Source organism: Entelurus aequoreus, linkage group LG19, assembly GCF_033978785.1.
Source record: "Entelurus aequoreus isolate RoL-2023_Sb linkage group LG19, RoL_Eaeq_v1.1, whole genome shotgun sequence".
Classification (NCBI taxonomy): Eukaryota; Metazoa; Chordata; class Actinopteri; order Syngnathiformes; family Syngnathidae; genus Entelurus; species Entelurus aequoreus.
Window position 1 is genome coordinate 47,847,862 of NC_084749.1, and position 27,811 is coordinate 47,875,672.

General features: G+C 40.7%; 1 protein-coding gene across 3 annotated transcripts in view; it reads left to right on the forward strand.

The window, feature by feature from the left end:
- LOC133635425 (uncharacterized) overlaps positions 1–27,811 on the forward strand; it is a 418,448-nt gene that overhangs the window by 78,762 nt on the left and 311,875 nt on the right. The window lies entirely within an intron of this gene.

The following is a 27,811-nucleotide window of genomic DNA, read 5'->3' on the forward strand; positions in this document are numbered from 1 at the left end:
ATTGTTTACTTACTACTAAAAGACAAGTTGTTTTGTATGTTCACTATTTTACTTAAGGACTTTACTGCAATGTAAAGATTTTTTTGTTAAAATAAAGCCAATAATGCCATTTTTTTGTGGTCCCCTTTATTTAGAAAAGTACCGAAAAGTACCAAAGAGAAACCCCATTATTGACATCTAAGCTGCATTTACACCAGTGTGGGTAGCACTTGGAGCATGAAGGGTGCGGTGTCTTGCCGAAGGACACAACAGCAGTGACTAGGATGGCAGAAGCTGGATTCGAACCAGGAACCCTCAAGCTTCTGGTCGGGTCGCTCTACCATCTGAGCCACGCCACCCCAGGTGGTCCGTGTTTTACGGTCTTTCGTGTCGACGACCGCACCCCCGTAAATGTTTGATAGTGTACAAAAAGAAACGGTGCCTTACAAGGGTTTTCGTTGTATCCCATTGGGTTGAGTTTTTCCTTGCCCTGATGTGGGATCTGAGCAGAGGATGTCGTTGTTGAGACACTTGTGATTAAGGGCTATGTAAATAAACTTGGATTGATTTGTTGATTGATTGAGTTACGTGTGGGTCGCAGGAAAATACACAGGTGGAGTAATACAGCACATAGGCGGAGAACTGTCATTTCCCGACTATAAACCGTTGCATTTTTCTCATGCTTTGAACCCTATGCTACGGCTAATCAATGGATTTTTTTCCTGGTTTCACAAGCCTCACAAGCGGCGATAAATTTTAGCCCCGTCACATCAGACGACTTCAACTGCCGAATGGGTCACGGTGGACCAATGGAATTGTTCACATTAACCCTTGTGTGGTGTTGGGGTCCGTGGGACCGTTTTAATTTTTTAACAAAAGAAAAATGATACAATTAATAATTTTTTCCAACTGAAACTCACTGACTTTGGCTCATTTTCTGTGAATAACATATATCAGAATACATATTTAATGACCACACACCAAACACCCCCCCCTACACATTTCTATTACAAAGCTAAAGGCGTTGTTGTTAGCGGGGCTAACGAAAAAGCTAAATGCTAATCCACAAAGAAGCGCTAATAAGGAGTCTGTTAAGCTAGAACTAGCCAGCGGCAGGCTGGATAATCCCTGCACACATAGCAATTCTCTTAGAATAATATACAACTCACATAATGTTTTTTCTGCGTCAGAGGTGGACATGCATTTTACTGAGGTGGCAAACAATCTAAAAATTCCTGTCATATCAATTCCTATATATGGTCGAAATTATTTAAAGTGCACTACGCATAATAAACGTAACATTATTAATATTGCTACTACGGATACTTTCAACAAAAACTCCTCAAAACAGCCCACCACCTATAATATGGGCTTTTTAAACATAAGGTCATTGTCTTCCAAAACGTTATTAGTTAATGAAGTCATTAGAGACAACAATCTTGATGTCGTTGGTCTAGCCGAGACCTGGCTCAAACCAGACAAATTTTTTGCGCTGGGAGAGGCGTCTCCTCCTGGCTATACGGGAACGCATATTGCCCGTCCCATTAAAAGGGGTGGGGGTGTTGCACTAATATACAACAAAAACTTTAGCCTTACCTCGGACCTAAATAATAAATATAACTCGTTTGAGGTGCTTACTGTGAGGTTTGTCACACCGCTGCCTCTGCACCTGGCTGTCATCTACCGCCCCCCAGGGCCCTATTCGGACTTTATCAATGAATTTTCAGAGTTCGTTGCTGATCTAGTGACGCACGCCGACAATATAATCATAATGGGAGACTTTAACATCCATATGAATACCCTATCGGACCCTCCATGCGTGGCGCTCCAGACTATAATTGATAGCTGTGGTCTTACACAAATAATACATGAACCCACGCATCGCAACGGTAATACGATAGATCTAGTGCTCGTCAGGGGTGTCACCACCTCCAAAGTTACGATACTCCCGTACACTAAAGTAATGTCCGATCATTACCTTATAAAATTCGAAGTTCTGACTCATTGTCAACAAACTAATAATAATAATAATAACTACTCTAGCAGCCGCAACATTAATGCTGCCACAACGACGACTCTTACTGACCTACTGCCTTCGGTAATGGCACCATTCCCAAATTAAGTTAAATAGTACCACTAAATATGTTTGAGAAGTGATAAAGAAAGCTGTAGAACAATTAAAAGCACACAGATAGAGCGATACTTAGCTTTTTCGCAACAGCGAACAGACGGCGAGCAGTCACGCACGGTGAACCGGAACCGGAAGTCAAAAAAAAAAAAAAAAAAAAAAGTACAAAAAAATTATGAATGTATTCAAACAAGTGAAGACCAAGTCTTTAAAATATTTTCTTGGATTTTTAAATTCTATTTGAGTTTTGTCTCTCTTAGAATTAAAAATGTCGGGCAAAGCGAGACCAGCTTGCTAGTAAATAAATACAATTTAAAAAATAGAGGCAGCTCACTGGTAAGTGCTGCTATTTGAGCTATTTTTAGAACAGGCCAGCGGGCTACTCATCTGGTTCTTACGGGCTACCTGGTGCCCGCGGGCACCGCATTGGTGACCCCTGCTCTATATCAACATTAGGTCTGTCTGTCAATATTATGCTTTTAAAGATTTAAGTTGTATGCCATTTTTGTCAAGGAAAACTGTGTTTTTTTAAATGGAAAAAAACACAAAATATTCAACATTTTCCCCCAATAAAATTTTAAAGTGGAATATTGGAGATTATATAATAATTGGAGCGTTAAAAAGGTGAATAACTCATATCAACATTGATTTTAATTAATAATTTTTTGATCAATGACACTTAAAAAAACAAAAAAGTCCCACTAAAATTATTGGGGTCCCAAAAGGGTAAATAAATCCAACATTTTTTTTTACTTTTACCACAACAGTCTCAAGATCAACTTCAGATATATCCGTCAATTATAAGTTTTATTGTTGTTTATGTTTTTTGTTTGTTCGTTTTAGGCCGTTCTTTAAAAAACTTAGTTTTTTAAATGGCAACCAAAAAATATGCAACATTTTCCCCCAAAAAATATCTCAAAGTGGAATATTTAATGTGAAGTAAATGGAGCCTTGAATAGGTCAATAATTCATAATGACATTGATTTTGATTCACTATTATTTTTTAAAGAAAGAAACTGCCTGCATGGCAGCTTTGTGTTAATAGAGTAAATAATGCAACATTTTCTTGTTACATTTCACCTGTTTACTCTTTTATAACACTTTTCGTATTTTTAGAATGTGCCGTGGGGCCGTTAAAAAAATACCCCGGGCCGCACTTTGGACACCCCTGATATAAGATGTCCGGGTCCACTGGACCCGGGGCTAATAGAAGTGTGGAAATTAAATTTCTGTGTACCACACACACACACACACACACACACACACACACACACACACACACACACACACACACACACACACACACACACACACACACACACACACACACACACACACACACACACACAGCAGGCCTAGACAGGAGGAGGACAGAGTGTAGGTACACAGAACATCAGAGGGTCAAAATGTGCGAGAAAATGAGAGCAGACAGTGTTGACAAACAATGTTGCAACCTTGTGTGGGGATCGCAGGTGCAGAAACACAAAAGAAGAATCCCTGTGGGATGCAGAAACTGGCAGAGAAATGTTCCGTGCAACGTACATATTGTTGTTACTCAGCCAGCGTTTGTGGGTCTGATGACTGATCACTTTTATGTTAAAATACTGAACAGATGTTTATTGGGATAAGGTAAACATCTGTTCAGTATTTTAACATGAAAGTGTTTGATTGTGAGGCATTAAAAGCCACAAAATGCAACGGGTCCATCAGACCCACAAACAATGGCTGATTAACAACAATATGAACATTACACAAGGGTTAAATCAATTATTTAGCCAGCCATTTAGCGCGTTATGGACTCACCCTCATCGTGGAGAAGCAACGACAAAATGTACACAATGCGGCCCCTAAGCCGAGGGCAGTCGACCCGGGAGTCGAAAACGGAAACAGCCGCCACGGAGAACAGAAAATCATCATCACAGACGAGGCTGATGAAGACGGCGCTCGAGGACTTTTCCGGTAGACTACTGTATGTCGTGTTACAGGCTCTGTCTTTTGTGAAATTTGTGAACGAACACAAGCGTCTACGTAAATATTTAATGTTTTAATGTGCACACCTGCGGCTTATAGACTTGTGTGGGCAATATACAGTCGTGGTCAAAAGTTTACATACACTTGTAAAGAACACAATGTCATGGTTGTCGTGTGTTTCCAATCATTTCTACAATTCTTATTTTTTTGTGATAGAGTGATTGGAGCACATACTTGTTGGTCACAGAAGGCACTAATGAGAGGTCCCGCCTTCAAGAGCCTGCTCAGCCTGCTATCCGTCGCCAGAACGTAATCATCTGTCGTGTACATTTGCCTTTGGTCCACGTGTCGAGCTGTGCGTCTCGTTGTCTCCCTGTGATTTCTTGTGTGTTTCCCTTTGATATCTGGACTGCCTCCTTCAATCCTCGACCTCCCGCTTGGACATGGACCTCCTACGCCTCACTTAGCCCCCTGACCATCTGCCTATCCCTCCTCTCGATACAACACTAGGTAACACACACTACAGCTAATCACACGCATAGCCTCACACACACACTCTTGGATTTTGTTACACACCATTCTATAGTTAATTTATTAGTATAGTTTCATTATTATATACATCATATTGTATATATATATAATAAATCATTGAGCTTTACTTCCCCCTTGTGTCTGTGCCGTCAACTCCCGCCTGCAAACATAACAATTGCAGACAAAAAATACTAATACACAGTTTCCCCTCTTGATGCTATTCTTATTTATTGACCTCAAATAAACACCTCAAACTACTGATGACATCTAATAATCAGACAAGAATCAAGGAATCATGCAGAGACATAGTGCAATTTAACTCATGAGGAGACACGTGTTTTGGGCTGTATTCTAGTTACAGATCCAAACTACGTTCTAAAAGTCCAGCCCACGCGCCTCCTCTATTAATTTGGAAGGGCCCTGTTACATCACTGAAGCTGTCGCTGAGGGAAGGGGGTAATCTCGACAACTCCAGTTAGACACAATATATGATTATAGAATAAATGAAAATTAGTTGACGCAGGTCATATCGCCTTATCTCTGCTCTATCTGCGTCACGGCGGTGTTCGGCCTCGGCCGTCAGCAGGCCGAGTCTGGACACAACACTTATAAAGACAACTGGCAATCTTTTGGATAGCCAGCTTGCACAGATACAAAAATACCACATCAGCACAATTGACAATAATTCATATCAATGGCCCTTAAGCATAAAGTTAGTGTGATAATATATACATAATTATTCTAACACAAACACTCTTGGATTTTGTCACACACCATTCTATAGTTTATTTATTAGTATTGTTTCATTATTATATATATATCATATTGTATATATATATATATATATATATATATATATATATATATATATATATATATATATATATATATATATATATATATATACACTACCGTTCAAAAGTTTGGGGTCACCCAAACAATTTAGTGGAATAGCCTTCATTTCTAAGAACAAGAATAGACTGTCGAGTTTCAGATGAAAGTTCTCTTTTTCTGGCCATTTTGAGCGTTTAATTGACCCCACAAATGTGATGCTCCAGAAACTCAATCTGCTCAAAGGAAGGTCCGTTTTGTAGCTTCTGTAACGAGCTAAACTCTTTTCAGATGTGTGAACATGATTGCACAAGGGTTTTCTAATCATCAATTAGCCTTCTGAGCCAATGAGCAAACACATTGTACCATTAGAACACTGGAGTGATAGTTGCTGGAAATTTGCCTCTATACACCTATGTAGATATTGCACCAAAAACCAGACATTTGCAGCTAGAATAGTCATTTACCACATTAACAATGTATAGAGTGTATTTCTTCAAAGTTAAGACTAGTTTAAAGTTATCTTCATTGAAAAGTACAGTGCTTTTCCTTCAAAAATAAGGACATTTCAATGTGACCCCAAACTTTTGAACGGTAGTATATATATATATATATATATATATATATATATATATATATATATATATATATATATATATATATATAATAAATCATTGAGCTTTACTGCCCCCTTGTTGTCTGTGCCGTCAACTCCCGCCTGCACACATAACAATTGCAGACAAAAAATACTAATACACAGTTTCCCCTTTTGATGTTATTCTTGTTTATTGACCTCAAGTTGTTAATTTATATAAAAATACAATGCACTACCATGGGATCAGTTAAGCAGTTTTGTGCACAATTCACTGAAATCTAGCATACCGACAGGGTAAGGTAAGGTAAGGTAAGGTAAGAATTGAGCAGTTATAGAACAGAATTGATAGAAAAACAACAACACGGTGGCCTTGAGAACATGGATGACGGTTGTTTGCCACAGAGTGCCATAAGGGAGCTCTTTAAGACCGCGTGTGTGTGTTTGTTTGCGTGTGCATGTGTGTGTCGGTGTGTGCGTGTGCATGTGTGTGTGTGTGTGCATGTGCTAGCGAAGGAGGAAGGAGGTAAAGGGCTGTGTGACAGAGTCTCTGCATTAATTGCTTAAATTGAAGCGCTGCCACGTCTCTTTGAGAGAAGCTTTGATATGATAATGGAAGCCTTCTCAGCTCAGGAGAGACTCGCTGTGTGTGCGTGTGCATGTGTGTGTGTGCGTGTGTGTGTGTGTGCGCCATGCACCTGCCAGTGCACCGCTGTCTCCTGTCACCATCAACATGAGAGACAGCCTGAGTCAGGCCAACAGAAAAAAAGATACAACTCAGCTGGGTGAAGATGGTGACCAGGATGGAAGATTTCTGCAAGTAATTTTTTTTTTGCTTTAGTTTAAAAAATAACATTCAAACTGAGAAAAACGAATCATCATTTCAGATACCATTTGAATATGGTCTTAAAAAGGGGGTTGCTTAATTTCCCAAAGGGATTACCCTTGTTCGCACTATACATCCGAGCCCTGTGGTTACTATAAAAGGCCATTTTTGACAAACCAGAATTGTATTTCTTCTGCAAGCTAGGAAATAATTAAAACACATATAAAACATTCTGGATTGATTGACCTTTGGATTTGGATTTTCAATTAATTCCACCACAGATGTCTCTAGTGCAGGGGTCACCAACGCGGTGCCCGCGGGCACCAGGTAGCCCGTAAGGACCAGATGAGTAGCCCGCTGGCCTGTTCTAAAAATAGCTCAAATAGCAGCACTTACCAGTAAGCTGCCTCTATTTTTTAAATTGTATTTATTTACTAGCAAGCTGTTTTCGCTTTGCTCGACATTTTTAATTCTAAGAGAGACAAAACTCAAATAGAATATGAAAATCCAAGAAAATATTTTAAAGACTTAGTCTTCACTAACTGACAAAGAAACAGATAACAGATTTGGTGTCCAGTTCAAAGTGTGACATGATTTATTTAAAAATTGGAGAGTTTACTTTTGTATTTTACATGAGTTACTATTTGTACAAACATGGTGCAAAGTAATTCATGATTTGTTAAAAAATGTTAGTGGCTAGCTAGTTAAAATGGGATATTGTGATTTCACAAGACTGTCTTAGAAGTCATCATTTGAAAATGTTCAATTTGAAAAATGTGCACTTAGAGAAAATGTAAAAATAAAGTGTTGCATATTGATATTTATCTGTTTCTATATATATTTATTGTGAGAAATCATTAAGATGATCAGTGTTTCCACAAAGATAAATATCATTAATTATTAATAATAACATAGAGTTAAAGGTAAATTGAGCAAATTGGCTATTTCTGGCAATTTATTTAAGTGTGTATCAAACTGGTAGCCCTTCGCATTAATCAGTACCCAAGAAGTAGCTCTTGGTTTCAAAAAGGTTGGTGACCCCTGCTCCAGTGTCACCCAAAACGTCCGTCTGGCAGGTCAATGTTCAACCACATTGCGAGCAAACCTTCACTTCCACTAATCAATATAGTGTTTAGAAAAGTCAGTTTACTTGTTTAGTCAGAAATCCAACTCAAATTCAGCCATCTGTACAACTGTCACTCATGTACGACCACAAATGAACAAATTAACAAATGGACATGAGCAGCTAATTAATCCTCACGTGGCAACAGTAACAACACAAAACTGCAACAATGAATATGTAATCGCCCTAGGAAGGAAGATGTTTGAGTATACAGATACACAAACACAAATTTGTTCTGCTCATGTTTGTAATGACTGCCAAAGTAATAAATCACATAAAAAACATAAACACAGACTGGTCACCGTGTACAAACCCCGTTTCCATATGAGTTGGGAAATTGTGTTAGATGTAAATATAAACGGAATACAATGATTTGCAAATCCTTTTCAACCCATATTCAATTGAATGCACTACAAAGACAACATATTTGATGTTCGAACTCATTATTGCAAATAATAATGAACTTAGAATTTCATGGCTGCAACACGTGCCAAAGTAGTTGGGAAAGGGCATGTTCACCACTGTGTTACATGGCCTTTCCTTTTAACAACACTCAGTAAACGTTTGGGAACTGAGGAGACACATTTTTGAAGCTTCTCAGGTGGAATTCTTTCCCATTCTTGCTTGATGTACAGCTTAAGTTGTTCAACAGTCCGGGGGTCTCCCTTCTGCTATTTTAGGCTTCACACATTTTCAATGGGAGACAGGTCTGGACTACAGGCAGGCCAGTCTAGTACCCGCACTCTATTACTATGAAGCCACGTTGATGTAACACGTGGCTTGGCATTGTCTTGCTGAAATAAGCAGGGGCGTCCATGGTAACGTTGCTTGGATGGCAACATATGTTGCTCCAAAAGCTGTATGTACCTTTCAGCATTAATGGTGCCTTCACAGATGTGTAAGTTACCCATGTTTTGGGCACTAATACACCCCCATACCATCACACATGCTGGCTTTTACACTTTGCGCCTATAACAATCCGGATGGTTCTTTTCCTCTTTGGTCCGGAGGACACGACGTCCACAGTTTCCAAAAACAATTTGAAATGTGGACTGGTCAGACCACAGAACACTTTTCCACTTTGTATCAGTCCATCTTAGATGAGCTCAGGCCCAGCGAAGCCAACGGCGTTTCTGGGTGTTGTTGATAAACGGTTTTCGCCTTGCATAGGAGAGTTTTAACTTGCACTTACAGATGTAGCGACCAACTGTAGCTACTGACAGTGGTTTTCTGAAGTGTTCCTGAGCCCATTTGGTGATATCCTTTACACACTGATGTCGCTTGTTGATGCAGTACAGCCTGAGAGACCGAAGGTCACGGGCTTAGCTGCTTACGTGCAGTGATTTCTCCGGATTCTCTGAACCCTTTGATGATATTACGGAGCGTAGATGGTGAAATCCCTAAATTCCTTGCAATAGCTGGTTGACAAAAGGTTTTTCTTAAACTGTTCAACAATTTGCTCACGCATTTGTTGACAAAGTGGTGACCCTCGCCCCATCCTTGTTTGTGAATGACTGAGCATTTCATGGAATCAACTTTTATACCCAATCATGGCACCCACCTGTTCCCAATTAGCCTGTTCACCTGTGGGATGTTCCAAATAAGTGTTTGATGAGCATTCCTCAACTTTATCAGTATTTATTGCCACCTTTCCCAACTTCTTTGTCACGTGTTGCTGCCATCAAATTCTAAAGTTAATGATTATTTGCACAAAAAAAAATGTTATCAGTTTGAACATCAAATATGTTGTCTTTGTAGCATATTCAACTGAATATGGGTTGAAAATGATTTGCAAATCATTGTATTCCGTTTATATTTACATCCAACACAATTTCCCAACTCATATGGAAACGGGGTTTGTAAATCATTACAGTATTGCAACAAATATCTTCTACTGTACTGCAATATTGTTACAAAAATGTACATCCAAAAACAATTAAGTATATATTCCTGTTCTTCACATTAACAGACTTTAAATTAGTCTAACAGTAATAAAGTAAATACAGATATTCACCAGATACAGTAGGCCTACTGCTTTAGTAACAGAAGTCACGTATCCTTCCTTAATACTAAACAGACTACACTGAACTCATCCCCAGAAACCGTAGTAAATACACATTTTAGCAAAAAAATACACAGATTAATCATTAAGAACGCACAGTACTTTTCTATATATATATAACAATGTTAACACAGTTAGCATTAGCGTCAACATTGGCAGGGCCATTAGCTTTAGCATTAGCTTGATCATGAATAAAGCCTTGTTGACTGAAATATACCCTTTCAAACATGTTAAAACACTATAAAGACACACTCAGGGGTAAAAAACTATTTGATTTACATAAAGGCGCTTGTACCTGCGAAGGGAGATGTTTGAGTCTACAGATACACGGACACAACTTCTTCTGCTCACGTCTGTAATGACTGCCAGGAGGAAGTCAGGTGTGCCCCCCTGCTGGAGCCTTCCAGTACTACTATGGCTCTTATTAACACTGGCATTAGAATGACATTAGCTCCATATAACACACATTACTGTGATTTACTGCTGCCATTTGCAATAAACATGTATAAGGTTGGAATTATAAAATGACATAGCCATTCGACGCAAGAGATTACTCTGCTATTTACAATTACTGAATGCTACACTTGATATGTACTCGATGCCATGTACAGTAGTACCGCGACTTCACGTGGACAAAGATAAGACCTTCTGGAGGAAAGTTCTGTGGTCAGATGAAACAAAAATGGAGCTGTTTGGCCACAATACCCAACAATATGTTTGGAGGAGAAAAGGTGAGGCCTTTAATCCCAGGAACACCATTCCTACCGTCAAGCATGGTGGTGTTAGTATTATGCTCTGGGCCTATTTTGCTGCCAATGGAACTGGTGCTTTACAGAGGGTAAATGGGACAATGAAACCTCCAAATTCTTCAGGACAAGCTGGTTGGGTCTTGGGCACAATTGGGTGTTCCAACAGGACAATGACCCCAAACTCACGTCAAAAGTGGTAAAGGAATGGCTAAATCAGGCTAGAGTTATGGTTTTACAATGGCCTTCCCAAAGTCCGTGTGGACAATGCTGAAGAAACAAGTCCATGTCAGAAAACCAACACATTTAGCTGAACTGCACCAATTTTGTCAAGAGGAGTGGTCAAAAACTCAAGCAGAAGCTTGTGGATGGCTACCAAAAGTGCCTTATTGCAGTGAAACTTGCCAAGGGACATGTAAGCAAATATTAACATTGCTGTATGTATATTTTTGACCCTCACATTTTCAGTAGACCCATAATAAATTCATAAAAGAAGCAAACTTCATGAATGTTTTTTGTGACCAACAAGTATGTGCTCCAATCACTCTATCACACAAAAATAAGAGTCGTAGAAATGATTGGAAACTCAAGACAGCCATGACATCATGTTCTTTACAAGTGTGTATAAACTTTTGACCACGACTGTATATAATATATAATATAAATATATATGTTTTAAATAATCACCAGTCTAATGATAATCATTTTAAAAACGACATAGCCTTTGGGTTAATTTGGAACTAGTGCTAGTCAACAACTAACTGTAAGTGAACTAATAAACATCAAGTTCTAAATAGTATTTAAATACAGGTGAGAGTCGAAAATTGTACCCTAAAAGGGCCATGATAGAGCCACTGCATTTAAAGAAATAGAAAGAAAATACAATATCATCAGTGACTCAGAGGTATCCCAACATGTTTTGTCCTTTAATCCGCTTTTTACTTCCTCTTGTCGCCAATTCCAGATGACGTGGTCATTCCGAACCAACTAATTCACCTCGGTCCTTACAAGCTACCATCAGCCGCTCATTTTCTTGTCAACGCCTGCACCAATCAACCGCCAGTTGTCCCGATGATGTCATAGGTCAATGAGGCTGCCATTCAAACACCGGGCGAAAACCGTGGCAACGGTGGATCTGTTGCCAGTCATCACTGTTTTGAGAGGATTACTGGAAGTGAAGTGTGTGTGCGTGTGTGCGTGTGTGTGTGTATGTGTGTGTATGTGTGTGTGTGTTTACTCCAACGGGGCAGTCGGTTGAGTCAGCGACTACCCACAACCCACTGCTGCTCCAGCCGGAGAAAGGAAGTACTGTGTTCAAAGGTCTGACACATACACAAAGAAGGGCCAGATCAAACACACACACACACACACACACACACACACACACACACACACACACACACACACACACACACAAGCATACACACACACAGAGAGAGACCTCCCAGTTGCTTGCTAAGCCAGCTGACCTTTACACAGCCGACCCACAGCTGACCGGTCGACAACCATGTGACGAGGTGGAAGGCCGGAACTAACAAACCATCAACGACACCGGCCATTCCCAAACTTAGGGTCAACACTGTTGGAAGTGAAGACATTATTCATGATAGAACGTGAGGAAACCTGGGATTTGCCACGGACAGCTCAGGGGTTTTGACTTGTTGCCTCGCAGTCTCATCCCTCAATCTCCAGACCCTGGCTCGAATCCCTGGGAAGTGTGAAGGGTGTGGATTAGTGTTGTTATAGCTCGGTATAGCTCGGTTGGTAGAGTGGCCGTGCCGGCAGCTTGAGGGTTCTAGGTTCGATCCCCGCTTCCACCATCCTAGTCACTGCCGTTGTGTCCTTGGGCAAGACGCTTTACCCACCTGCCTCCAGTGCCACCCACACTGGTTTTAAATGTAACTTAGATATTGGGTTTCACTATGTCAGGGGTCGGCAACCCGCGGCTCTAGCTCTTTAGCGCCGCCCTAGTGGCTCTCAGGAGCTTTTTTAAAAATGTATGAAAAATGGAAAAAGATGAGGAAAAAAAAAAAGGTTTTTGTTTTAATATGGTTTCTGTAGGAGGACAAACATGACACAAACCTCCCTAATTGTTATAAATCACACTGTTTATATTAAACATGCTTCACTGATTCGAGTATTTGGCGAGCGCCGTTTTGTCCTACTAATTTTGGCGGTCCTTGAACTCACCGTAGTTTGTTTACAAGTATAACTTTGTCCGACTTTCTAGGACGTGTTTTATGCCACTTCTTTTTCTGTCTCATTCTGTCCACCAAACTTTTAACGTTGTGCGTGAAGGCACAAAGGTGAGTTTTGTTGATGTTATTGACTTGTGTGGAGTGCTAGTCAGACATATTTGGTCAGTGCGTGACTGCAAGCTAATCGATGCTAACATGCTATTTAGGCTAGCTATATGTACATATTGCAGCATTATGCCTCATTTGTAGCTATATTTGAGCTCATTTAGTTTCCTTTAAGTCATCTTAATTAAATGTATATCTCATGACACACTATCTGTATGTAATATGGCTTTTAATTTTTTGCGGCTCCAGACAGATTTGTTTTTGTATTTTTGGTCCAATATGGCTCTTTCAACATTTTGGGTTGCCGACCCCTGCACTATGTAAAAGCACTTTGAGTCACTAGAGAAAAAGCGCTATATAAATATAACTCACACACTAATTCACAATGTTTTGTCACATTCTTAGCTATGATATTAGTGTAAAAATACATTAACTGCTCTTAATTCCGAAGGGAGAATAGAGATCAAAGTGAGTGAAACCTTGGGTTTGCGACGGACAGCTCAGGGTTTTGACTTGTTGCCTCGCACTCTCATCTCTCAATCTCCGGACCCTGGTTCGATCCCTGAGAAGTGTGAAGGGTGTGGATTAGTGTTGTCCCAATACCGGTATCGGTACCAAATTTATTTCGATTATTTTCGGTAGCTTTCTAAATAAAGGGAACCACAAAAAATTGCATTATTGGCTTTATTTGAACAATAAAAATCTTAGGGTGCATTAAAGGCCTACTGAAATGAAATTGTCTTATTTAAACGGGGATAGCAGGTCCATTCTATGTGTCATACTTGATCATTTCGCGATATTGCCATATTTTTGCTGAAAGGATTTAGTAGAGAACATCGAGGATAAAGTTCGCAACTTTTGGTCGCTGATAAAAAAGCCTTGCCTGTACCGGAAGTAGCGTGACATCACAGGTTGTGGAGCTCCTCGCATCTGCACATTGTTAACAATCATGGCCACCAGCAGCGAGAGCGATTTGGACAGAGAAAGCGACGATTTCCCCATTAATTTGAGCGAGGGTGAACATTTTGTGGATGAGGAAAGTGAGAGTGAAGGATTAGAGGGCAGTGGAAGCGATTCAGATAGGGAAGATGCTGTGAGAGGCGGGTGGGACCTGATATTCAGCTGGGAATGACTACAACAGTAAATAAACACAAGACATATATATACTCTATTAGCCACAACACAACCAGGCTTATATTTAATATGCCACAAATTAATCCGCATAACAAACACCTCCCCCCTCCCGTCCATATAACCCACCAATACAAATCAAACACCCGCACAACACACTCAATCCCACAGCCCAAAGTACCGTTCACCTCTGTACAGTTCATACAGCACATATATTTCCCCAAAGTTACGTACGTGACATGCACATAGCGGCACGCACGTACGGGCAAGCGATCAAATGTTTGGAAGCCAAAGCTGCGTACTCACGGTAGCGCGTCTGCTATCCAACTCAAAGTCCTCCTGGTTGTGTTGCTGCAGCCAACCGCTAATACACAGCTTCCCACCTACAGCTTTCTTCTTTGCTGTCTCCATTGTTCATTAAACAAATTGCAAAAGATTCACCAACACAGATGTCCAGAATACTGTGGAATTTTGCGATGAAAACAGACGACTTAATAGCTGGCCACAATGCTGTCCCAATATGTCCGCACAATCCGTGACGTCACGCGCAAACGTCAACATACCGAGACGTTTTCAGCAGAATATTTTGCGAGAAATTTAAAATTGCACTTTACTAATCTAACCCGGCCGTATTGGCATGTGTTGCAATATTAAGATTTCATCATTGATATATAAACTATCAGACTGCGTAGTCGGTAGTAGTGGCTTTCAGTAGGCCTTTAAGACATATGTTTCTTTTTGCAATTTAGTCCCTAAACAAAATAGTGAACATACAAGACATCTTGTCTTTTAGTAGTAAGTAAACAAACAAAGGCTTCTAATGTAGTCTGCTGACATATGCAGTAACATATTGTGTCATTTTCCATTCTATTATTTTGTCAACATTATTAAGGACAAGTGGTAGAAAATGAATTATTAATCTACTTGTTCATTTACTGTTAAAATCTGCTTAGTTTCTCTTTCAACATGTTCTATCTACACTTCTGTTAAAATGTAATAATCACTTATTCTTCTGTTGTTTGATACTTTACATTAGTTGTGTATGATACCACAAATTTGGGTATCAATCCGATACCAAGTAGTTACAGGATCATACATTGGTCATATTCAAAGTCCTCATGTGTCCAGGGACATATTTCTTGAGTTTATGAACATAATATACATTTTTGAAAAACGAAAGAAGATGTGATGCCAAGAAATATTGACGTAATACGACTAGACTACATACGCTACTGTACTTGGTATCATTACAGTGGATGTCAGGTGTAGATCCACCAATGGCGTTTGTTTACATTTTGACGGCGGTGAGCTACAGTGTGTAGTGAAGTTAAAGTTAAAGGACCAATGATTGTCACACCCACACTAGATGTGGTGAACTTTGTCTTCTGCATTTGACCCATCCCCTTGTTCACTCCCGGGAAGGAAGGGGAGCAGTGAGCAGCAGCAGTCGCCACGCCCGGGAATCATTTTTGGTGATTTAACCCCCAATTCCAACCCTTGATGCTGAGTGACAAGCAGGGAGGTAATGGCTCCCATTTTTATAGTCTTTGGTATGACTCGGCCGGGGTTTGAACTCACAACCTACCCATCTCAGGGCGGACACTCTAACCACATGGCCACTGAGCAGGTGTACTGTAGTACCGAATATGATTCATTAGTATCGCGATACTATACTAATACCGGTATACCGTACAACCCTAGTGTGGATACAAGCAACGTACTAAGTATACGGCCAAGTGCTACCGCTAGGGACGGATACCGAAAAGGTACTTTCATGGGTACCCACCAAATTACCCCGGCACTTCCAGGTATTGATTCACAAAAAATCAAAAGATGCCACATATGGATACCTTTGTTGCGAGTACTCTGTGTAATGTTGCAACTTCAATGCCAACAAAGAAAGTATGACTGATAGAAAACACTCAAGCGTACAGTAAGAGTCCACTAGCTCGATTCTTATTGTCATCGGTTTGACCATAGACATGATACTGATTAACATAAGGGATTTTTACATGGCAATTTCAACACCTCCAAATTTGGTAACAAAAACTACAACTAAAATGCACCTTACAATCAAACATCTGATGTGTAACAAATACAATTGTGGAGGGGGGCATGGTTTGCGGGCCTGCCGCGGAGCCGGGTCTGTATGGACCGTCCTCGAAGCCAGCGGCAGGTGAGTGGATTGCCCAGCCGGGGCTGGTTATCTAATCACCTGTCTCCCTTATTAGCAGCAGCCGGACCGAGACACATAGTTGGAGTTGGTGCTGGTGAGCGGACACAGACGCTGGACATAGCGAGAGAGAGGAGGCCAGAAAGACGACATGCCAACACGGCTGAAAAGTCACAGAGCAGAGACTTTCGTGTGTGCGCTCACAATAAAATACATTGTTGAACCCTGAATACCGGGCTCTCGTGCAAGTGTGTGGTGATCCGAAGAACCCACTAGGGGGCAACCTCCACAACAATACTTAGGACTCAACAGAAGACTAGATTAAAGGCCTACTGAAAGCCACTACTACCGACCACGCAGTCTGATAGTTTATATATTAATGATGAAATCTTAACATTGCAACACATGCCAATACAGCCGGGTTAACTTATAAAGTGACATTTTAAACTTCCCAGGAAACTTCCGCTTGAAAACGTCGCGGCATGATGACGTATGCGCGTGACGTCACGAGGTCAAGGGAAGTGTTTGGACCCAATTCAATTACCTCTGTTTTCTTCGACAAAATTCCACAGTATTCTGGACATCTGTGTTGGTGAATCTTTTGCAATTTGTTTAATGGACAATGGAGACTGCAAATAAGAAAGTTGTAGGTGCGATCGGTGGAGCAGCGGACTACAGCAACACCAACACCAGGAGGTTGTGTTGTGTTTTGAGCAGGATAGCAGACGCACTACAGTGAGTAAGCCCGCCGCTGCATCTAAGTTAGCTTCTGTTTTTTTAGCTTCGAAAAGCTGAATATTATTAATCGTGTATTTACATGTTCATGGTTTAATAGTATTTTTGATCTTCTGTCTATCCATCCAGTCAGGGTTTTTTTTATTTAGTTTCTATCTGCATTTGAGACTGCTATGCTATCACGTTGGCTACGTAGCTAGGTTAGCTTCTATTTTTTTAGCTTCGAAAAGCTGAATATTATTAATCGTGTATTTATATGTTCATGGTTTAATAGTATTTTTGATCTTCTGTCTATCCATCCAGTCAGGGTTTTTTTTAATTTAGTTTCTATCTGCATTTGAGACTGCTATGCTATCACGTTGGCTACGTTGCTAGGTTAGCTTCTATTTTTTTAGCTTCGAAAAGCTGAATATTATTAATCGTGTATTTACATGTTCATGGTTTAATAGTATTTTTGATCTTCTGTCTATCCATCCAGTCAGGGTTTTTTTTATTTAGTTTCTATCTGCATTTGAGACTGCTATGCTATCACGTTGGCTACGTAGCTAGGTTAGCTTCTATTTTTTAGCTTCGAAAAGCTGTATATTATTGATCGTGTATTTACATGTTCATGGTTTAATAGTATTATTGATCTTCTGTCTATCCATCCAGTCAGGGTTTTTTTTAATTTAGTTTCTATCTGCATTTGAGACTGATGCTATCACGTTGGCTACGTAGCTAGGTTAGCTTCTATTTTTTTTAGCTTCGAAAAGCTGAATATTATTAATCGTGTATTTACATGTTCATGGTTTAATAGTATTTTTGATCTTCTGTCTATCCATCCAGTCAGGGTTTTTTAAATGTAGTTTCTATCTGCATTTGAGACTGATGCTATCACGTTGGCTACGTTGCTAGGTTAGCTTCTATTTTTTTACCTTCGAAAAGCTGTATATTATTAATCGTGTATTTACATGTTCATGGTTTAATAGTATTTTTGATCTTCTGTCTATCCATCCAGTCAGGGTTTTTTTTTATTTAGTTTCTATCTGCATTTGAGACTGCTATGCTATCACGTTGGCTACGTTGCTAGGTTAGCTTCTATTTTTTTAGCTTCGAAAAGCTGTATATTATTAATCGTGTATTTACATGTTCATGGTTTAATAGTATTTTTGATCTTCTGTCTATCCATCCAGTCAGGGTTTTTTTTAATTTAGTTTCTATCTGCATTTGAGACTGCTATGCTATCACGTTGGCTACGTAGCTAGGTTAGCTTCTATTTTTTTAGCTTCGAAAAGCTGTATATTATTAATCGTGTATTTACATGTTCATGGTTTAATAGTATTTTTGATCTTCTGTCTATCCATCCAGTCAGGGTTTTTTTTATTTAGTTTCTATCTGCATTTGAGACTGCTATGCTATCATGTTGGCTACGTTGCTAGGTTAGCTTCTATTTTTTTAGCTTCGCAAAGCTGAATATTATTAATCGTGTATTTACATGTTCAGTCACTGTGAATGTCCATTTCGCGTTCTCGACTCTCATTTTCAAGAGAGTCCTTCACTGTAACGTTCCTCATCTACGAATCTTTCATCCTCGCTCAAATTAATGGGCTAATCGTCACTTTCTCGGTCCGAATCTCTCTCGCTCCATTGTAAACAATGGGGAATTGTGAGGAATACTAGCTCCTGTTAAGTCACGCTACTTCCGGTACAGGCAAGGCTTTTTTTTATCAGCGAGCAAAAGTTGCGAACTTTATAGTCGATTTTCTCTACTAAATCCTTTCAGCAAAAATATGGCAATATCGCGAAATGATCAAGTATGACACATAGAATGGATCTGCTATTCCCGTTTAAATAAAAAAAAAATCATTTCAGTAGGCCTTTAAGTTTGATGGCAAAGACTACTCCCTGACTAGGCAACACATCGTAGTCTGTACAATACTGCCATCTAACGTCTTGGACTTGCAACTGCATGCACAGTCTACCGTAAAATACTAGCAAATGAGACTCCGAAGTGTAAGAAATCAAGCTTTAACAACAGGACATCACAGTTATCCTTATCAGCTTAATGATAACATTTGTGATTAAATACATATTTTATTATTGAACAAGTACAGAATTACCAAAAATTGGTACAGCTGAGTACCAGTATGAATTCCCAGGTGCCAGGAATTGGTACCGCATGGATTCAAATGTGAAAGATACACATCTCTAACTAACACACAGCCACACAAGAGACTGAGGCCCCTTCTACACTAAGCCAGCTAAGGTTATCCAGGGTAAATCCCGCCTAACCTTATCCGTGTCTACACACACACACAATGGTCATTTAAGACCCCCTCCAACCCTCCGTCCGCCGGCGCAACGCGACCTAGTACGCATGCGCGGAAAATGTGCACGTCATAGTCACCTCCAGTGTTGCTTTGTGTGCAAGTTCTTAAATGTAACTTATCTGCACAATATCCAGTGTTGTGGTATTTCAATCAACTGGAATCCAGTGTGCTGTGGGGCCCTATGGTAGTGAATCACACCTGAGACATCATAAATCAATCAAATATGTATTAGACACGTAAACAATGTGATAAAGAACATTTTACAACAATCAATCTAGGGATCTAGATATCTGGTCAGGACACTCCTCACTCTTTTGCTTTCACCTTCATTGTCCATTCCTTTTTGGTGACTTTATATACTCTGGACCTAGACGTTGAGTCCGCGACATACATGGCGGACAATAACTGATACAGTCTGCTTTGCCAGTCCAAGAGCATTCAATGTTTTCCGTAGTCTTCCCTCCTCGGCCAGGTAATACAAAGCACACGCTACCTTTTTTATCACATCCACGGGAGCCCGCATTCTCGTTGACTCTCCTTGGACAAATGGACAAAGTTTTTCGGTAAGTAGAATCACAGCTGACCCGGACATTGGAAAGTTCTCTTGCCGTCTGAGAAGTGTTGTATCCCAAATAGCTGCAATGGCTTTCTCTTAAGGTATTCATGTGTGATTTCCACAAGCGTCTGTACAGACGGAAGGAGAAACACGGCCATGTCTGGATGACTCGCTTTCATATCTCCAGTGGTTACATCCGAGTTACGAAACCGCTTTATTACGAAGCTGGCTGTAGCGCGTTCCCTCTGACGTCACTTCCTGTGTGGGTTGCGGTCTTTCTGGTGTCACTTCCTCTCTGAACTCAGTTTGTAAACGATCAATGAGTCCATACAAAGCTAAGAGCCGGAGATTCAAGAAATACACGGCGCACTTACCCGTGTAAAAAAGTATCCGAGGAGGGGAACCCTTAAACGATAGTTTAGTGTGGCTGAAACGGGGCTTAGGTTAAATAATTATTCGTTTAAGGGGTTATCCAGGGTAAATTCCACTTAACCTTATCCTTGTCCACACACACACAATGGTCGTTTAAGACCCCTTCCCCCTCCGTCAGCCGGCCCAACGCGACCTAGTACGCATGCGTGTTCTTTGTGACGTCACTTCTTTCTGGCGTCACTTCCTCTCCGAACTCAGTTTGTAAACGATCAATGAGTCCATACAAAGCTAACAACCGGAGATTCGAGAAATACACGGCGCACTTACCCGTGTAAAAAAATTGTCCGAGGAGGGGGACCTTAAACGATAGTTTAGTGTGGCTGAAACGGGGCTTAGGCTACATAATTATTCATTTAAAGGCCTACTGAAATGAAATGTTCTTATTTAAACGGGGATAGCACGTCCATTCTATGTGTCATACTTGATCATTTTGCGATATTGCCATATTTTTGCTGAAAGGATTTAGTAGAGAACAACGACGATAAAGTTCGCAACTTTTGGTCGCTGATAAAAAAAAAGCCTTGCCTGTACCGGAAGTAGCGTGACGTCACAGGTTGAAGGGCTCCTCACATTTTCCTATTGTTTACACCAGCAGCGAGAGCGATTCGGACCGAGAAAGCGACGATTACCCCATTAATTTGAGCCAGGATGAAAGATTCGTGGATGAGGAACGTGAGAGTGAAGGACTAGAGTGCAGTGCAGGACGCATCTTTTTTTGCTCTGACCGTAACTTAGGTACAAGGGCTCATTGGATTCCACACTTTCTCCTTTTTCTATTGTGGATCCCGGATTTGTATTTTAAACCACCTCGGATACTATATCCTCTTGAAAATGAGAGTCGAGAACGCGAAATGGACATTCACAGTGACTTTTATCTCCACGACAATACATCGGTGAAGCACTTTAGCTTCGAAGCTAACGTGATAGCATCGTGCTTAAATGCAGATAGAAACAAAAGAAATAAGCCCCTGACTGGAAGGATAGACAGAAGATCAACAATACTACCAAACCCTGGACCTGTAACCACACGGTTAATGCTGTACCGCCTGGCGAAGCCTAGCAATGCTGTTGCTAACGACGCCATTGAAGCTAACTTAGCCACGGGACCTCGACAGAGCTATGATAAAAACATTGGCTCTCCACCTACGCCAGCTCTCATCTGCTCATCAACACCCGTGCTAACCTACGTTCCAGTGATCGACGGCGCGACGAAGGACTTCACCCGATCATCGATGCGGTCGGCGGCCCGGAGACGGAAGAAGTCAAGGTGAGGACAGCGGCGCGGCGGCGGGCGTTGTAGCTTTCGACGACACCCCGGCCGCCGTCAGAGTCGGCAAGAAACATATATTTCCCCAAAGTTTCGTACGTGACATGCACATAGCGACACGCACGTACGGGCAAGCGATCAAATGTTTGGAAGCCAAAGCTGTACTCACGGTAGCGCGTCTGCTATCCAACTCAAACTCCTCCTGGTTGTGTTGCTGCAGCCAGCCGCTAATACACCGATCCCACCTACAACTTTCTTCTTTGCTGTCTTCATTGTCCATTAAACAAATTGCAAAAGATTCACCAACACAGATGTCCAGAATACTGTGGAATTTTGCGATGAAAACAGAGCTGTTTGTATTGAATACAATGGTGTCCGAATTCTTCCGCTTTAACCATTGACGTCACGCGCATACGTCGTCATACATAGACGTTTTCAACCGGAAGTTTCCCGGGAAATTTAAAATTCCACTTTATAAGTCAACCCGGCCGTATTGGCATGTGTTGCAATGTTAAGATTTCATCATTGATGTATAAACTATCAGACTGCGTGGTCGGTAGTAGTGGCTTTCAGTAGGCCTTTAAAGGCCTACTGAAATGAATTTTTTTTATTTAAACGGGGATAGCAGATCTATTCTATGTGTCATACTTGATCATTTCGCGATATTGCCATATTTTTGCTGAAAGGATTTAGTATAGAACAACGACGATAAAGATTGCAACTTTTGGTATCTGATAAAAAAAAGGCTTGCACCTACCGGAAGTAGCGTGACGTAGTCAGTTGAACATATACGCAAAGTTCCCTATTGTTTACAATGATGGCCGCATGAAGTGAGAGAGATTCGGACCGAGAAAGCGACAATTTCCCCATTAATTTGAGCGAGGATGAAAGATTTGTGGATGAGTAAAGTGCAAGTGAAGGACTAGTGGGGAGTTGAAGCTATTCAGATAGGGAAGATGCTGTGAGAGGCGGGGGTGACCTGATATTCAGCTGGGAATGACTACAACAGTAAATAAACACAAGACATATATATACTCTATTAGCCACAACACAACCAGGCTTATATTTAACATGCCACAAATTAATCCTGCATAAAAACACCTGCGTGTTTGTTACGCTAGCTCCTAGCTCCTCTGCTAGCTCCTAGCTCCATAGAACACGCCAATACAATTCAAACACCTGATCAACACACATAATCACTCAGCCCAAAAGACCGTTCACCTAACCCAAGGTTCATAAAGCTTATATATTTTAAAAAAGTTACGTACATACGCAAAAAAAAGTTGCGCACATACGGTCAAGCGATCAAATGTTTAGAAGCCAAAGCTGCATACTCACAGTAGCACGTCTGCGTCTTTGTCATCCAAATCAAAGTAATCCTGGTAAGAGTCTGTGTTGTCCCAGTTTTCTACAGGCGTCTGTGTATCGAAGTCAAAAGTCCTCCTGGTTAGAGTCTCTGTTATCCGAGTTCTTCCATCTTGACTGCATCTTCCGGGAATGTAAACAAAGAAGCGCCGGCTGTGTACTGTTGTTGCTGACTACGTTCGAAAAATACGTCCATTTCGCACCGACAACTTTCTTCTTTGCTTGCTCAGCTTCCTTCTCCATAATGCAATGAACATGATTGCAACAGATTCACGAACACAGATGTCCAGAATACTGTGGAATTATGAAATGAAAACAGAGCTTTTTCGTATTGGCTTCAATGTGGAAGGCATACCCGTGTTCCCCGGTCTACGTCACGCGCATACGTCATCCTCAGAGGCGTTTCGAACCGGAAGTTTAGCGGCAAATTTAAAATGTCACTTTATAAGTTAACCCGGCCGTATTGGCATGTGTTATAATGTTAAGATTTCATCATTGATATATAAACTATCAGACTGCGTGGTCGGTAGTAGTGGGTTTCAGTAGGCCTTTAACCATTGACGTCACGCGCATACGTCGTCATACATAGACGTTTTCAACCGGAAGTTTCCCGGGAAATTTAAAATTGCACTTTATAAGTTAACCCGGCCGTGTTGGCATGTGTTGCAATGTTAAGATTTCATCATTGATGTATAAACTATCAGACTGCGTGGTCGGTAGTAGTGGCTTTCAGTAGGCCTTTAAACGATAGTTTAGTGTGGCTGAAACGGGTCTTAGGCTACATAATTATTCGTTTAAGGGGCTATCCGGCTTAGTGCAGACATAGCCTCAGTCAAACATTTGTGCCAACCGACTGTCACACACTTACAGTAGAAGTGTGTGTCTTTAGTGTGTGCTTATTTCCCCTGTTGCCAAAGGCCCCTTTCCCATCCCTTGATCTGGAACAATGTGCTTCTGTCACACAGACAGAGCACGCCTGAGAAACCGCGGGGCCTCAAACACACATGCCCACAGACGCAACACAACAAACAGCCACTTTCAACATATTTCAGACAATGGCAGAAGCAGCACTTCTGCATCCAGACATCAACTAAGTATAATTCCAGTTTGCCACACATGAATGAAGCATGACAGGGAGACCCCCGCTCGCACACAAACAGGCGCTTGTCCCATGAATAATAAGTGCTCAGCTATGGCAGAGGTCAATCCGTGCTCCACTCCCCACAGCTTTCCCAACCGACGCCCTCATTAGGGAAGTATTTGTCCCAGTTGGGAAGGTGGACAGGGTGAGAAACTGTACAAGGGAAAAAAAAACTGGGAGGGGAGCACATTAGGATGTCAGAGTTTAACCACTAATTACACCTAAGCTCGTCTCGGCAAATGTCGGTTCAGGTCTAAGTGGAGTTATTTCATCATTTCGTTTGTTAGAAAGTAAAACTCATGATGCACTAATACTTACACCTCTATGTGCATGAATTAATTTAAAAACTGTCTGAACAATAATACAGTGAGTATTACTGGTTCGTGTTTACACCTTGGAGAGAGTGTTTATGAGCTCTTACTTAATCGTCTTACTTGTCATAAGTCTTAGTATGCATGGTTGTATTGTTGAACCTAATTCATTGTGACAGTACATCTCCGACATGTCAACAATAGACCCGAAAAGTTTCGCACAGTCCTTTCTCAAAACATGCCATGGTACGTTGGGAATAGGGCTAGACCACCGAGTTATCACTAAATCGTATTTCTCCACACAAATAAAATATTTCGGAAAATGTACTTATTGACCTAGCCCCGTAGCTTAAAATACTCAAACAGTCGCGATCAAAAGTTTACATACACTTGTAAAGAACATCATGTCATGGCTGTCTTGAGTTTCTAATCATTTCTACAACTCTTATTTTTTTGTGATAGAGTGATTGGAGCACATACTTGTTGGTCACAAATGCATTCATGAAGTTTGGTTCTTTTATGAATTTATTATGGGTCTACTGAAAATGGGTCAAAAGTATACATACAGCAATGTTAATATTTGGTTAGCCATCCACAAGCTTCTGGTTGAATTGTTGACAACTCCTCTTGACAAAATTGGTGCAGTTCAGCTGAATTTGTTGTTTTTCTGACATGGACTTGTTTCTTCAGCATTGTCCACACGTTTAAGTCAGGACTTTGGGAAAGTCTTAATTCTTGTCTGATTCAACTATTCCTTTTGACGTGTGTTTGGGGTCATTGTCCTGTTGGAACACACAACTGCGCCCAAGACCCAACCTCCGGGCTGATGATTTTAGCTTGTCCTGAAGAATTTGGAGGTAATCCTCCTTTTTCATTGTCCCATTTACTCTCTGTAAAGCATCAGTTCCATTGGCAGCAAAATAGGCCCAGAGCATAATACTACCACCACCATGCTTGACGGTTGTCAGGTTTAAGCACCGAACTATCTATTAAACAGAAAAAGAAGCAAGGAATCAAGCAGAGACAGATTTCAATTTTGCACAAGAGGAGAACGTATGGAGCTGCACACTCAGTTACAGTTTCACCCTACGCTCTAAGGTACAGCCCCGGCGCCCCCCATTTTATTCAGGATTTCCCTAGTTACATCGCTGAGGCTGTAAGGGAGGGGTCACATATTATGCAAGCAGCCCCAGTAGACACAATACGTGATTATTCAGAATGGAAATGTGCTGAGCCTCGTGATTTCGCCCTGGTCTCTGCTTTGTCTCCCCGATGTTGCCTTATCTTCGTTGGGGTACTTGAGGTCTGTCCTTAGCTGATAGCAGGCTGAAAAAAACAAACAGCTGCGGCGAGGCAACTCCTAACTCGCAGTGGAAGATAACAAGTTATGTGCCTTTAAGCATAAGAGTTGTGTGATAACGTATATATAATTATTCTAACACGGTAGGTATGGTGTTCCTGGGATTAAAGGCCTCACCTTTTCTCCTCCAAACATATTGTGGTATTGTGGCCAAACAGCTCCATTTTTGTTTCATCTGACATCACATGGACAAACTTTAGACCTTCTGGAGGAAAGTTCTGTAGTCGGATTGTAGAAATGATTGGAAACTCAAGACAAACCATGACATTATGTTCTTTACAAGTGTATGTCAACTTTTCGACCACGACTGTATAATAAATCCGGTCTGCCAATTGGAATCAATTGAAATCAATCTGTGCTCGGCCCTCCCAAAAGAACGCAATTTTAACACGAAACAAGGCTTTTGAAAAGACATTACAAGTGTATGTACTATGAACAAATACAGTAGTTTTATATAATAAATAAGGTTGTAACGATTGATCAATTTATCAATATATCAATTTATATTACTAATTTTAAGTATATCGATCTGTGCTCGGCAAGTTCGCCTTCCAAAAGATCGTTTTAAAAGGAAATCAATCATTTTATCGATACTAGAACAACGAAAACTATTAACTAGATCCACTATGGACTGGACTCTCACACTATTATGTTAGATCCACTATAGACTGGACTCTCACACTATTATGTTAGATCCACTATGGACTGGACTCTCACACTAGTATGTTAGATCCACTATGGACTGGACTCTCACTATTATGTTAGATCCACTATGGACTAGACTCTCACACTATTATGCTAGATCCATTATGGACTGGACTCTCACAATATTATGCTAGATCCACTATGGACTGGACTCTCACACTATTATGTTAGATCCACTATGGACTGGACTCTCTCAATATTATGTTAGATCCACTATGGACTGGACTCTCACTATTATGTTAGATCCACTATGGACTGGACTCTCACTATTATGTTAGATCCACTATGGACTGGACTCTCACACTATTATGTTAGATCCACTATGGACTGGACTCTCACTATTATGTTAGATCCACTATGGACTAGACTCTCACACTATTATGCTAGATCCATTATGGACTGGACTCTCACAATATTATGTTAGATCCACTATGGACTGGACTCTCACTATTATGTTAGATCCACTATGGACTGGACTCTCACTATTATGTTAGATCCACTATGGACTGGACTCTCACTATTATGTTAGATCCACTATGGACTGGACTCTCACAATATTATGTTAGATCCACTATGGACTAGACTCTCACACTATTATGCTAGATCCATTATGGACTGGACTCTCACAATATTTTGCTAGATCCACTATGGACTGGACTCTCACACTATTATGTTAGATCCACTATGGACTGGACTCTCTCAATATTATGTTAGATCCACTATGGACTGGACTCTCACTATTATGTTAGATCCACTATGGACTGGACTCTCACTATTATGTTAGATCCACTATGGACTGGACTCTCACACTATTATGTTAGATCCACTATGGACTGGACTCTCACTATTATGTTAGATCCACTATGGACTGGACTCTCACACTATTATGTTATATCCACTATGGACTGGACTCTCACACTATTATGTTAGATCTACTATGGACTGGACTCTCACAATATTATGTTAGATCCACTATGGACTGGACTCTCACACTATTATGTTAGATCCACTATGGACTGGACTCTCACACTATTATGTTAGATCCACTATGGACTGGACTCTCACACTATTATGTTAGATCTACTATGGACTGGACTCTCACACTATTATGTTAGATCCACTATGGACTGGACTCTCACACTATTATGTTAGATCCACTATAGACTGGACTCTCACACTATTATGTTAGATCCACTATGGACTGGACTCTCACACTATTATGTTAGATCCACTA